The following is a 13,853-nucleotide window of genomic DNA, read 5'->3' as shown; positions in this document are numbered from 1 at the left end:
GATCTAGTGTCAGGTGCGGCTCTGATTTTTAAGGCGTCGTACCGCTTGGCACCGCCTGAGATGCAGGAGTTGTCCTCTTAGCTTCAGGAGCTGTTAGGAAAGCAGTTCATCGGACCGAGCAGTTCGCCGTGGGGAGCGCCAATATTGTTCGTCAAGAAAAAGGATGGTTTACACCGGATGTGCATTGATTACTGGGAGTTGAAAAAGTTAACGGTGATGAACCGTTATCCCCTTCCACAGATTGATGACCTATATGATTAGTTGCAAGGTGCATCTTGGTTCTCTAAGATCGATCTGAGGTCTGGGTATCATCAGGTGATAGTGAGAGAGGAGGACGTGGAGATGACTACATTTCAGACTCGTTATGGGCATTACGAGTTCGTGGTGATACCATTTGGGCTCACCAATGTGCCTACTGCGTTTATGGATATGATGAATCGGGTGTGCAGGCTGATGCTCGACCGATCTGTCATTGTGTTTATTGATGATATCTTGGTGTATTCCAAGACTAGAGAGCAACATGAGGAGTACCTTCGGGAACTTTTGGAAGTATTGAGGCGGGAATGGCTGTATGCCAAGTTCTCAAAGTGTGAGTTTTGGTTACGAGAGGTCCAATTCCTGGGGCACCTCGTTAACCAGGATGGGATTTTGGTCGATACGGCTAAGATCGAGGATGTGATGCAGTGGGAGGTTCCGAAATCTCCCTCAGATATTAGGAGTTTCTTGGGTTTGGCGGGATACTATTGGAGATTTATTCAGGATTTCTCCAAGATTGAGGTACCCCTCACTCGTCTGACAAGGAAGGGAATGGATTTTCGATGGGGCCCTGAACAGTAGTCGGCATTTGAGACTCTTAGGCGGAGGTTATGTGAGTCCCCGGTATTGACCCTTCCGGAGGGAGTTGAGGATTTTGTGGTATTTTGTGATGCATCCATCACCGGTTTAGGGGCGGTCCTTATGCATAGAGGACAAATGATTGCTTATGCGTCATGGCAGATAAAGTCGCATGAGACGTGATATCCTACTCATGACCAGGAGTTGGGGGCAGTGGTGTTTGCCTTCAAGATTTGGATACATTATCTTTATGGGGTCCGTTATACTATTTACACGGATCACAAGAGTTTGACATATCTTATGGATCAGCAAAACCTGAACATGAGGCATCGTAGGTGGATGGACGTGGTCAAGGATTATGACTGTGAGATCCTTTACCATCCGGGTAAAGCGAATGTGGTAGCGGATGCATTGAGCCGCAAGTCGGTTGGGTCTTCAGTTGGGGAGATGTGTATGAGGATATCTATTGATTCTCCGCTTTTGGGTTTGATCAGGGAGGCTTAGGCAGAAGGAGTTGGGAAGGAGAACTGAAAAACAGGAGAGGATCAGGGGCGAGATCGACAGGTTTGTCACCGATAGTCGGGGGTTGTTGACCCGATGTGGTCGGTTTTGGGTTCCAGTTTCCGGTGGGATCAGGCAGATAGTATTGGAGGAGGCTCATAAATCTCGTTTTTCTATACACCCAGGAGCCACCAAAATGTATTGGGATCTAAGTTTGAGTTACTGGTGGTCGTGTATGAAGAGGGGATAGCCTCGTATGTTAAGAGGTGCTTGACATGTAGGATGGTCAAGGTCAAGCATCAGAGGCCGCATGGGAAGCTGCAACCTTTGGAGGTTCCCATTTGGAAGTGGGAACATATCACCATGGATTTTATCACCAAATTGCCGAAGACGACCAAGGGTTTTGATGCTATATGGGTCTTCGTGGATCGATTGACCAAGAGTGCCCACTTTTTGGCCATTGGGGAGAGCTCTTCGGCCAAAAAGTTGGCCAATGTGTATGTCTGGGAGATCGTTGCTCATCATGGGATTCCAGTCTGATGGGTTTTGAGCATTCTAACACTTCCTAAGTGTACATGCAACCCTAATAACCTTGGATCTATGTTTGTCTAATAATCATGCAAAGTTGAATTCCAAGGTTATATTCCTATCTAGCATACATGGGGAACATTTTTAACTTGAATGAAAGATAGAATAACTTACCTTGTTGTTGATTATGATCCTTGAAACCTTGTGAGCCTAGCACCCCAAGTGTGATGCCTCAAATGCTTCACACAACACCAAATGCAAAGGAGTAAACTTTGAGAGAATCTTACACTTGCAAAATCGGCTCTAGCCCTCTTGTTTCTTATGTGTCGCCGATTTTGGTGGAGAACATGTTGCTTATATAGTGTGTCACGTCTAGGGTTACACCATGTAAACCCTAATGTGACATGACTCTTCATTTCCATGACCCATGGGTTTGTAACTCCCATGGAGCCTCCATGGAGCATCCTATGGGTGGAACCCAACTTGATAATCCATGGAGCCTCTTAGCCCACTATATAAGATATGGAAGATTTACATAATCTACCCATATATTTAATTAGTTATCTTTTGATCACTTAATTAATTCTAAATTAATTCTTGATCAAACTAATTAAATAATATTATTAATATATTAGAACTTATAATATATTAATAAACCATAAGTGTTATTTCTCTCATTTTAGTTTATCCAATTGCATGGTGCCATGCAACCCAAATGGACCATGCCGGGTCGGGTCAAGTACATACCAGAAATAGTTATGGACTTATACACCTTATCCAACAGTCTCCCACTTGGATAAGTCTAATAACTATAACTGCAATACTTCAGGAACCGATCGGCAATCGTAGCTCTTTCAAGGTCTCTCGGAACTGAGAAGATGATGATACGCCATTTAAGATAAGTGATCATATAATCCTCTGTTCTAGATATCAGCCGGACAAATACATGGAACAATGTCTTACTTATTGTCCAGCAGTTTGTTTCCCGATTTCCGATTTGTTTGACAAAGAACTTAATTGAACACATCAACTTAGTTCTGACCGGGCCCGGTACATAGGTCAAAACAAAATCATCGAGGGGCCCAGATATCAGCTTCTAATCCAAGAAGGAACAGATAAACTTCGACTCATATGTTTGTTCTACCACTCATTGAATTATACACAAAAGCAAGTTTTATAACATCGAGTTACCAATGCGTTAAAGTACAATCAATGCATAACCAACTCATAAGTAACAAATCATATCTCTAGGTTTGAAGACTTATATGATATTACCGTCTCACGATCACTCGAGATAAATTCCATGAAGTGATTCCAGTGAGCGTGGGTTGAGTCCAATGCTCAGAACTTATGAGCACTTAGGAGTGTTGTAGCCATGTCCAACAACTTAGACCTCTGCAACCAATCATGACAGTCTTGATTCATACCTACTTCCGACATATGACCGACTGTGGAGGTTCGAATAATATGATATACCAAACATAATTATTCTGGAAGTCAAAACATGCAAAAGAAATATAGTAAACGATCGACAAGAGATAGCAACACTTTACTCATAAATAAAACACCTTTTATTCATCATCTAATGTCAATTACACTTTACAAATTTCAAGGTTATATAACTACTAAATCTAATATCATCCTTCAGCCCTATGCTCCGAGCATGCTGGAGATGCTTAACCCGAGTCAGTCCCTTCGTGAGGGGATCTGCTGGATTCTCATCCGATGATACCCTCTTTGCCACGAGGAGTCCTTCTTCTATTCGATGTCTGATGAAATGGTATTTTCTGTCGATGTGTCTGCATCTCCCGTGATCCCTTGGTTCCTTGGCTAAGGCAACTGCACTTTCACTATCACAGAAAATTTCCATTGGCTCTTTAATAGCTGGTACAACTCCAAGGTCTCTAATGAAGTTCTTCAGCCATATCGCCTCCTTTGCTGCCTCGCTAGCTGCTATATACTCTGATTCGCAAGTTCAATCAGCCATTGTCTCTTGCTTGGAACTCTTCCAAGAAATTGCTCCTCCATTTAAGGTAAAGACCCAGCCTGACTGAGAGCGGAAATTATCCCTATCAGTCTGAAAGCTAGCATCACTATACCCTACAACTCTCAAGTCTTCACTCCCACCGAGGGTAAGGACCCAGTCCTTAGTCCTCCGTAGGTACTTGAGGATATTCTTTACCGCAGTCCAGTGTGCCTTGCCAGGGTTCCCCTGATACCTGCTAACCATGCTCAAAGCAAAGGCTACATCAGGTCGAGTACACGTCATAGCATACATGATCGATCCTACAGCCGAAGCATAAGGTATTCGACTCATTTCTGATATCTTAGCCTCAGTACTAGGGCTTTGTGTCTTACTCAATCTGGCATTACTCTGGATGGGTAACTCTCCTTTCTTGGAGTCCTGCATGCCGAATCTCTTCAACACCTTATCCAAGTAAGTACTCTGACTAAGTCCAATTAGTCTTTTACTCCGGTCTCTCAAGATCCTTATCCCTAGAATATAGGCAGCTTCTCCTAGGTCCTTCATAAAGAAACACTTCCCAAGCCAGGACTTAACTTCTTGCAGAGTTGGGATGTCATTTCCTATGAGTAGTATGTCATCCACATACAATACCAAAAAGCTAACTATACTCCCACTAGCCTTGACATATACACAAGATTCATCTTCACTCCTAGAAAAGCCAAATTCCTTGACTTTCTCATCAAAGCAAAGATTCCATCTGCGAGGTGCTTGCTTTAACCCATAAATGGATTTCTCAAGCTTACACACTCTATTAGGGTACTCTGTGTTGACAAAACCCTCTGGCTGACTCATGTAAACATCCTCAGCCAACTTTCCATTAAGGAAAGCGGTTTTGACATCCATTTGCCATATTTCATAGTCATGAAATGCGGCTATGTCTAACAGAACCCTAATAGACTTAATCTTGGCCACTGGAGAAAAGGTCTCATCATAATCAACTCCCAGAGTTTGTGAGAAACCCTTTGCAACCATTCGTGCCTTATAAGTGTGTACATTACCATCCATGTCGGTCTTCTTCTTGAAGATCCATTTGCACCCTACAGTCTTACGACCTGGTACATTCTCAACCAAGTTCCAAACTTGATTGTCATACATGGACTGTATCTCGCTGTCCATTGCCTCTTTCCACTTGGCTGACTCAGGGCCTGTCATGGCTTCCGCGTAACTGTTAGGTTCATCCAGACCTATCAGTGTCTCATCACTGATAAGTGTATCACCTTCCGCAGTAATATGGAATCCATAGTAATGCTCAGGTGCTTCCTAACCCTTGTGGAACGCCTCAGAGGTACAGACTTGTCAATTGGCTCAACAGGAGTTTCCTCCTCAAGTTGAGTGCTAGGGTTTGAAGTTCCTTCACCACTTGACTCTTGAATTTCTTCAAGGCCAACTTGCCTCCCACTGTCTCCTTGGCTTATGAACTCTCTCTCTCGAAAGAAAGCCCTCCTAGCTACAAAGACCACATTCTCACTAGGTCTGTAGAAGAGGTAACCAAAGGATTTCTGTGGGTAGCCGATGAAAATACACCTCTCACTTCGAGGTTCGAGCTTATCATGAGTCTCGCGTCTCACGAAAGCCTCGCAACCCCAAATCTTAATGTGGTCTAGTTTGGGTACTTTACCAGTCCACATCTCATGAGGAGTTTTGGCAACTTTCTTTGTGGGAACTAGATTAAGGATATGGGCGGCAGTCTCTAAGGCATACCCCCAAAATGAGATTGGTAGCGAAGCTCGACTCATCATGGAACGAACCATATCCAACAAGGTTCGATTACGCCTCTCAGCTACACCATTCAACTGCGGTGTCCTGGGAGGTGTCAATTGTGAGACAATCCCACATTCCCTAAGATAGTCGAGGAACTCTAAACTAAGATACTCACCACCTCGATCGGATCGAAGCATCTTAATGTTCCTGCCCAATTGATTCTCGACTTCCTGTTTAAACTCTTTAAACCTCTCAAAAGTCTCTGACTTATGCTTGATTAAGTAGACATATCCATATCTACTGTAATCATCAGTAAAAGTCAAATAATAACGATTAGCATCCCTTGTGGCATGTTTGAAGGGCCCACACACATCCGTGTGTATAAGATCCAACAAACCTTCACCCCTCTCACAAGAACCTATGAAGGGTGACTTTGTCATTTTTCCAAGTAAGCATGATTCGCAACTATCATCTGACTTTAGGTCAAATGACTCCAATACTCCATCCTTTTGGAGTTGGCCTATGTGTTTCTTGCTTATATGTCCAAGACGACAATGCCATAATGATGCTTTATCCAAGTTATTATCATTAACAGAATCAATACACAATACATTATTTCCTAAGTTATCAACCACAGATACAGTTTCATACACACCATCACAAGGTAATGCTTTAAAATAAAGAACATTATTAAAGAAAGCATTAATCGAACCAACTTCATTATCAAATGAAAAGGTGAAACCTTGTTTATACAATGCATGAAAGGAAATAATATTTCTTGCCATTTCTGGCGAATAACAACATTTATTCAAATCTAAACTAAACCCACTACTTAGCGATAAAGTATAAACTCCAATCTTGGTGACAGGTAAAGCTTTCATATTCCCCATGATTAAGTTTTTCTTCCATGCTCCACATTCTCACTTCTTCTTAGTCCCTGCAAATCAGAACAGATATGAATACCACAACCGGTATCAAGGACCCAAGAGTTAGAATGGGGTGAGTTATTAGATAAGATAGTGTAAATACCTGCATGGTTGGGTTTAACTTTCCCATCCTTCACATCTTGCTGGTACTTTGGGCAGTTCCGCTTCCAATGTGACTTTTCATGGCAATAGAAGCATTCAGCCTCTTTAGGGTCAGAAGAAGGAGTGACAAAACCTTTCTTGGTTCCACTTGAAGAAGAGCCATCAAGGATCCTAGCCTTGGTACCCTTCGAAGAGCTCTTCCTCTTCTTCCCTCTACCTTTCCCGATTGCCAAAACCGGGGCGGAGTTTGGAGTAAGAGTGTTAACAACCGACTTACCCTTAAGACCTGTTTCTGCGGTCTTGAGGAGTCCCTGAAGTTTGCTGAGTGTGACCTCTTCCTTATTCATGTGATATGTCATGCGGAATTGATCATAGCACGATGGTAAGGAGTGCAAAATGATATCTATTGCAAGCTCCTTAGGTAAGTTCACATTAAGCTTCAGCAACCGATCCACATACCTTTGCATTTTCTGCATGTGGCTCGTGACGGATTCCCCGTCCTTCATCATGGTTGTTATGATAGAGCATATGATTTCATACCTCTCTTGTCGTGCACTTTGATGGTATCTTTCCATCAGATCTTGGTGCATTTCAAAAGGGTAGAAGTCCTCATAGGACTTTTGGAGTTCCGCTATCATGGTGGCCAACATGATGCATGCCACTTTTGTAGCATCCCTTTCATGTGTCCGGAAGTCAGCGATCTCCTGGGGAGTTGCAGTGGTCTCATCAATCTCCTTAAGCTCCTTGTCAAGGACATATTCTTTGTCCTCGTAGCGGGTAATCATCCTGATGTTTCTGATCCATTCATTGAAGTTGGATCCATCAAAAGTGACTTTCCCACACAAGTTCATAAGGGTAAAGGAGCCATTAGGATTAGAGCCAGAAGCAGCATTGTTTGAAGACATCTGAAAGAAGAGGACAAGATTAGTTTAGATATTAAGAGAGTCCTTAATAAAACACCCAAATGTAATATTAAGGCTAGGATCCAATCACAATATATTATAACTTAGAAGAGGTATGCCGTAATCCAAGCTATAACATATTTGAAAGGTAGGTGAATGACGATTCACCAATTTCCACCATGAAAAACGAAATATAAATATTAGGTTTTTAATTGGTTCTTAGAAATTCCTAGATTCTTTTGAGATTCAATGAACTTTTCAAAGGCATGTTTCAATCTCGAGTGTGCCCTCCAAGTTTTGTGACTGGGATACCGAGGATCACAAAACGAGGTGTGAAGTAACCATGCAAATCACTTGGTACACTCAATGTTTATTACTCAATCGATGTGCCGGTTAACCACACGAGCTCCACCGGCCTATAATAAACTTTAAGTCACCCTTTACCTACCTTGTTAAGTCCAAGTTAGTATGCCGGTTAACCACACACGCTCCACCAACGACTTAAACAAAGTGTAAAGTGTAATTTCATGGATTAGCACCTTATTCACATTTTCCTAAAGTAACTAAGATTGGGAATTTAATAAAAGCATTTAGTTACTTTATAATATTCATCATACTTTTAATGAGAATTTATAAGTCCTTGTCTTACCCGTTCGGCTAACGACCCTCCACCGATCAAGGAAGCGGTGGGTGAGAGTGGACACCCATTAAGTTGTCATTTTATAGGCAACAACCTTATACCCCCCTTATAGACCGGCTTCGTGAATGAGGCGTACTAGCGGTAAGACAACTTGACGTTATACATATATATATTAGTAACTTATAATATTATAAAGTATAAGGGTTGAATTTTAACTTTTAAAATTCTAAGGGTTGGAACTAAAGTTTTAATCAAGACTTTACATGTTCCAAAACTTGAGGGCAAGTTTTGTAAACTTCCAAAACTTTTCATTTCTTATAACTTATGAATTAATTGAGTAATAAAAATGAAGACTCTTCATTTTTATAACTCTTGTGTTCTTTTAATGGCTTTAATAAAAGTGAGACTTTTGGTTTTCCATAACTTGAGGACAAGTTATGGACTCCATTAAAACACATTATGATCATGAATTAAACTACCATGAAGGTTACAAACAATTCCTATGATCATCTAATCTTCATAAGTTCAAGAACATGAATATGAACACTTTCAAGAATCAAAAATTACACTTAAAAAAAACTTGTAATTTTAATAATTGCCATTGTAAATGGATTAGCATAAACATTACACCATCTAAAACAAGCTTTAAACATCAAAACAGTTTAGGGTAATGTTTCTAGTCCATTTCCAGCAACAAATGTGCAAACTTTCATACGAGCAGAAAACAGAAAAACGATTTTTTTTCAAGCTATTTGCACACAAAAAAAAAACAACAAACGAACCTGGCTCTGATACCACTGATGGGTTTTGAGCATTCTAACACTTCCTAAGTGTACATGCAACCCTAATAACCTTGGATCTATGTTTGTCTAATAATCATGCAAAGTTGAATTCCAAGGTTATATTCCTATCTAGCATACATGGGGAACATTTTTAACTTGAATGAAAGATAGAATAACTTACCTTGTTGTTGATTATGATCCTTGAAACCTTGTGAGCCTAGCACCCCAAGTGTGATGCCTCAAATGCTTCACACAACACCAAATGCAAAGGAGTAAACTTTGAGAGAATCTTACACTTGCAAAATCGGCTCTAGCCCTCTTGTTTCTTATGTGTCGCCGATTTTGGTGGAGAACATGTTGCTTATATAGTGTGTCACGTCTAGGGTTACACCATGTAAACCCTAATGTGGCATGACTCTTCATTTCCATGACCCATGGGTTTGTAACTCCCATGGAGCCTCCATGGAGCATCCTATGGGTGGAACCCAACTTGATAATCCATGGAGCCTCTTAGCCCACTATATAAGATATGGAAGATTTACATAATCTACCCATATATTTAATTAGTTATCTTTTGATCACTTAATTAATTCTAAATTAATTCTTGATCAAACTAATTAAATAATATTATTAATATATTAGAACTTATAATATATTAATAAACCATAAGTGTTATTTCTCTCATTTTAGTTTATCCAATTGCATGGTGCCATGCAACCCAAATAGACCATGTCGGGTCGGGTCAAGTACATACCAGAAATAGTTATGGACTTATACACCTTATCCAACACAGTCTCCATTGTTTCAGACCGAGATTTTCGGTTCATTTCCTGATTCTGGAAGAAGTTCCATGAGGAACTGGGCACGAGATTACATTTCAGCACTACTTATCATCCACCGACCGACGGTTAGAGTGAGCGGCCCATCCAAACCGTTAAGGATATGTTGTGGGTCTGTGTCATTGATTTCGGTGGGAGTTAGGATTCCTACCTACTTCTTGCGGAGTTCTCCTACAACAACATTTATCACTCCAACATTGGTACCCGACCTTTTGAGCTCTTGTGTTGTCGGAGATGTCGTACCCCGGTATGTTGGGGAGAGGTTGGTCATAGAGTCATGGGAAGGACCGAAGTAGTCCTTCAGAGCACGAAGCTTATTCAGCAGATCAGGCAGAGACTGTAGACCGCTCAGAGTCGGAAGAAGAGTTATGCCGACTGTGCCGATCAGAGTTGGAGTTTCAAGTCAGCGATATGGTCCTCCTGAAGGTCTCGCCATGGAATGGTGTGATACGCTTCAGGAAGAGGGGGAATTTGGGTCCCCGATATATTGGACCTTTCTGTGTGATCGCCAGGGTCGGCAGATTAGCTTACCGGTTGGACAGTGAGACAGTGGTTCCTTTGGATAATATTCAGGTCGATGAGCGTCTGAATTATATCGAGAGACCAGTGGATATTTTGGAAAGAAGATGAAGGTCCTGTGTAATAAGGAGATACCATTGGTAAAGGTTCAGTGGCAACATCGGAGAGGCTCCGAGTGGACTTGGGAGCCGGAGGCTGAGATGCGGGAGCATTACCCCGAGTTAATCGTTGCAACGGACTTCGAGGATGAAGTCTAAGTCAAGTGGGGGAGAATTGTAACATCCCAATGATGAGGTACTTCTAATTTTGACCCTATAATTGAATTATATTGCATTTTGGTCCCTAAGATAAAAAAAGAGTGCAAAAGGGCCAATAGTGGCATTTTGGTAATTTCGGACTTTGGGGAGTACGCTGAGCGTATGTGTGTACGCTAAGCATACTAGGGCATGCCTTAGTACGTTGGGCGTACACCTCGTATGCAAGGCGTACGTAAGGATCATGCAAACCCTAATTTTTAGGGTTTGGCTCATATTTAAACCTTATTATAGCCTCACATCTCATTCTTACTCAGCCTCCTTCTGTGAAATCGACCCCCAAGCAAACCCTAAGAGGAAGAGAGAATTTTGGAGCTTTTAGAGTGTTTAGAAGTGTTCTTGAAGAAAGAAGAAGGTGGTGAGAAGAACTTGGAGCTTGAGAGCACTTTGGATATGAGATTTCCTTTTTGTTTGCAACCTCCAAGAGGTATAAAGCTTGCAACTTTACCACTCCATCTTGTAAATCTAGACTTTTGTTCTTTTAAGAAACTTTTTGGTCCAAAAATGGGTATTCTTGAGCATGGCATGTTCTTGACCCATTAAGCCATCCTTTCAGACCTTAGGAAGGGTCTTGAGTCATAAAAATGGGGTCTTAATGGTTGGTTTTGTTCCATGCATTCTTTAGAAGGTCTTAATGTATTAAGATGTTGATTTAAGCACTTAATGGACATGCACAGTCATAAAGTTGGAAACTTTATGACTCTTGAGGATGATTTGTCCTTGGATCTAAAATTTAGACGTAAGAGCTTAAGACATTAAGCTCTTAATAAAGTTTTGAGAAGTCTGGGCATACGCCCTGCGTAACTTGAGCACACAGCGCGTACATGGTCAACTCTCTCCTCTACGGTCAAGATTTAAGTATGCCTCGCATACCTTTAGAGTACGCCTCGCGTACAAGTTCAGTATCGACTCGGTTGAGTTGACTCAGATGGGTTGACTCGGCTGGGTTGACTCAGTTGACTTATCGATTTTGACCACTTTGACTTTGACTAAGTTTGACTTAAGGGTATTTTGGGTATTATGGATTGTGGTTGAGAATTGGTCATTTTGTTGGTTAGGTGACAGTTAGAGCTAAGATTCGGAGTTGAGGCCTCATCTGCTATTGTTCAGACTGTGAGGTGAGTTTCCTTCATTGTACTTACGGGTCGAAGGCACCAAGGTTGGCCCATTGGATTTATATCCTGCTATACATTGATATGCTAAGTATGGGATAGATCTGCATGATTATAAGCTAGTTGCTAATATGCATAGACTGGTAGATCTGTAGGACTACCTGTGATTTCTGTCTGCATGATTATTTGTCTGTTGCTTATGTTTGCTATCTGTTATACGTCGAAATATTGTGTTAGGTTGAGTTTGTACTACTTTTTATTGTAGCCAACAAATCTGGGAGCATTCTAGATATGAGTTGAGGGTCGGTTGGCATGCCAGACTCATACTGAGGGCTCGAGAGCATTCCAGATATGAGCTGAGGGCCGGTTGGCATGCCAGACTCATACTGAGGGCCTGAGGGTATTCCAGTCCGATGACTGAGTGTACCCGTTGTATATTGGTATTCAACCTAGGGTATTCCGTCCCGAGGATGAATGGACCCGGAGGTTGACTAGGCCTGGGGTATTCCAACCCGATGGTTGATTGGACCCGACATGTTGTTGTATATGTTATATGTTTGTGTGTTGGTACTTTGGGGGAACTCAATAAGCTTTGGCTTACGGTTTTTAGTTGTTGTTTCAGGTACTTCTGATGATGATGGGAAGGCGAAGGCGTGACCGTACACATCCTCTGTTTATGGATTTATGATTTTGGGGTACTCTGATATGGATAAACAATTTGGAAACAATGATTTTGTAAACATTTTATGACTATGGGTTGTTTTTAAAAGTTTAAATTTTTTGTGATTTTTGAATCGTTACATCTTGCGATTGTGTTGATTTCTGCTATTAGTTCAGGTGAGTTTTCTCACTATATTACATGTGTCGTTATTAGATCCATAGTATGTAGGATGCCTATGTAATGTTATGGTATGATTGTATGATTAGTTAGACTAATGGAGTCTTACTTGATTGATTGGTATGTATGTATGTATGTATGTATGTATGTATATATATATATATATATATATATATATATATATGCTTTACATAGGATGATGGCAGAATGGCTCTGACCATGAGCCTATCGGCTGAGGGGTGAGGTTCACGAAAGTGGTCGTATACTTAAATCATGAAAGTGCTCGCAATTCCATCTCCCAAAAGTGGTCGTGGACAGCTGACACAAAAGCGGTCGTTGACAGTTATCACGAAAGTGGTCGTTAGTATGTAATTGTATGAATGGTTGTTACAATGGTATATGTGGTATATCGGGGAACTCAATAAGCTTTGTTTATACGTTTTAAATTTAAATTATTTTCAAAGGGAAGAGTACGACTTGAGTATATACGCATTGGGACGTTACACCCAACCTCAAGGTGGTGATATTAAAGATTAGTCGGCTATTAAATCTTATATTAAATATTGGTTTTACTCTAAGTGTGATGCATGCTTCGCCTTCAAAGACTTACGAGACAACCTTGATGAATGCTTTAGCTGATTGTGACTCCAACATTGATGAAGTGGAACTGGTGATGCAGATTCTCCGATAACTTCCATTTGTCTTATCATAGTAGTGTTGATGTCATCACTAAAACGAATCCATTTCCATCATTTCGTGAAGCAAAAAACACGCTTCTTATTCATGAGGCACATGAAGAAGCTACTGATCCCTCCAGTGATGCCCCGCTTTCCTCCACGACGGCTTTAAAATCCTTTATCGCATCACATGGAAAATCGAAAAATAAGTTCAATAGGGGAAAGAATAGTGGGCAAGTTGCTTCTAAAGGTTGGGGTAATATTAACATTTATTCTAGCTCTAATTCTTTTTTGGGTACGCTAGGTGTTCCCGACTCACTTTTAATATTACTTTGGCATGCAAAATCAACACGATACTACCTCTCTACAGTCATCGGGTCTTATCGGACTGCCTCCCCCGCTAGTTTCATCGTTTGGACACTTCTGGTTAGGGGTGTTAATTTATGACACGACACAACAAAAATACACGACACGAAATGAAATCGGGAGGAAATTAAAATTCAAATTTGTGTTCGTTTCGTGTTCATGTCAAGTTTAAAAAACACGATGTCGTGTCGTGTCATATTCGTGTTCACAAATCGATACGAAACTGACACAATTAAGCATGTGGTT

Source organism: Lactuca virosa, chromosome 7 (assembly GCF_052849685.1).
Source record: "Lactuca virosa cultivar CGN04683 chromosome 7, Lactuca_virosa_CGN04683_v6, whole genome shotgun sequence".
Lineage (NCBI taxonomy): Eukaryota > Viridiplantae > Streptophyta > Magnoliopsida > Asterales > Asteraceae > Lactuca > Lactuca virosa.
Note: the sequence above shows the minus strand (reverse complement) of the source record.